Raw genomic sequence first — 1,911 nt, forward strand, 5'->3', positions numbered from 1 at the left:
AACGAGAAACTGCTGAGCTGGAATTGATATGCAAACTAGATACAATCAACTTAGGCTTGAATAGGGACTGGGAATGGCTGAGCCATTACAAACATTGAATCTATCTCCCCTTGTAAGTATTCTCACACTTCTTATCAAACTGTCTGTACTGGGCTAACTTGATTATCACTTCAAAAGTTTTTTTTTTCTCTTACTTAATAGGCCTCTCAGAGTTGGTAAAACAACTCCCACCTTTTCATGCTCTCTGTATATATATCTCCTCAATTTATGTTCCATTCTATGCATCCGAAGAAGTGGGTGCCACAAGTACTCAAGTCCCAGCCTGTTATGTACCATTGGCCGCTAGGTGCACAATGGTGAGTCACCTGCTGCTGGAACTGAGGGTTGGTCACCTAATGCGCTTGTTACCTGGAAACCAAAAGTGTTCACAGACCTGCCTAAAATGGAAAACTTACAAAGCCCAACACTTCCCCTTTTGTTTACTCCTCCTGCCCTTTCCCCTCCTGCTCCCCCCGCTTCAATTGACACCAAAGACTGTTATTAAACAAACACGCACACACCCTAGGAAAATAACATGCACCCACATTGAAGGGAATCCCAACACGACTCTAACGCCTCCTAGTCCACCCTGGCAGGCCCATGCCTCAGTTTATGATTATATCTGATGCTATTTTACAAGATTGCAGAGCTGGGGGCAAGGGCAGCACACTGGCTGTGGCTGGCCAGCAGTGCGGAGGTGTCACAGGCTGTCCTGAGAAACCCTCGGCCCCTAAAGGCCAGAGACTCAACATCGCTCATAGTCACCGCCCCAACCTGGCAGGTGGGGAGGGCAGCGAGGGCCTGAAGGGGAATAGCGGACGGGAGCTCCCAGCCACAGCCCGGGGCGGCAGCGGTTGGGAAGGAGACAGTGACTGATGATTCAGCCCCGCCCTCTAACTGCCACAGGCCGGGGAAGGTGGGGGCGGGGAGCTCGAGATTTACCATTGAAGCCCAATAACGTCCCGGCTGCTGGCCGAGGCTCTCGGGAGCTGTAGTTCGAACGCCGAAGCCTCCCTCGCCGCCCGGAGAGGAAGTCGTCGAGTTGGGACTACAACTCCCACAATGCCCCGGGCCCGGCATTGTCCAGCCTGTGGCGTTGGGAGGCGGCACGATGGCGGCAGGTTTGTAAAGGGAGCTGGCGGTGGGCGCTGGGCTGAGGAGCTGCGGGCGCGTCGGACATGAGGAAGCCGGACGTAGGCCGCATTCGGCTCAGCGGGTGCCTGGCTGGGGGTTGTGTGGAGTAACTGCCTCGGCGCGCAGGGCTCCGGGTGAGGTGTTGGGCGGGGGCAGCAGCTGCTTTCGCGCCCCCACCCCGCAGGTGTCGGAGGGAGGGGCGAGGTTCCTGGCGGGGGGAGGCTGTTGTGCCCACCCCAGTATTCACGGGGGTGATGCTGAAGTACGCACACCACTGGGTCCTGGGCCCCGGGGCGGGGTGTCCCTCGCTTGTAACAGTCGAGACGTGGGGGCGTGTTGGGCAGAGGGACTGTGGTGAGTCCCTCGCACCCAGTGGTTGTGTCAGGGCCCGTGTCCCGGGGGATGCTGCAGGTGATGAGGGCGAATGCCGCTGTAGCTTGAGTGTATGAGGGGAGGGTTGCCAGGCTTGTTGCCCACCCGCTTCAAATCTGTGGTGGGATGTCCCACCTGCCAAGTCCTGTTTGTCAAGAGGGAGACTGTCTCCTTTGTACGTTCAGCTAAAGACCGCTTTTAAAAGCATCGACTTCTCATGGAAAAATGACTTTTGCTTTGTAGAACTATTGGAAAACTCCCTGGCTGGAATTGTCCTGGCGTGACGTGTGTAGTCTGGGGAACCCTGTTGCCCGAGTGGGAACTCGCCCGTCCCTGTCTTGCCCCGTTGTTGTAACAGTTTGCAAT

The sequence above is a fragment of the Trachemys scripta genome, chromosome 1, assembly GCF_013100865.1.
Source record: "Trachemys scripta elegans isolate TJP31775 chromosome 1, CAS_Tse_1.0, whole genome shotgun sequence".
Lineage (NCBI taxonomy): Eukaryota > Metazoa > Chordata > Testudines > Emydidae > Trachemys > Trachemys scripta.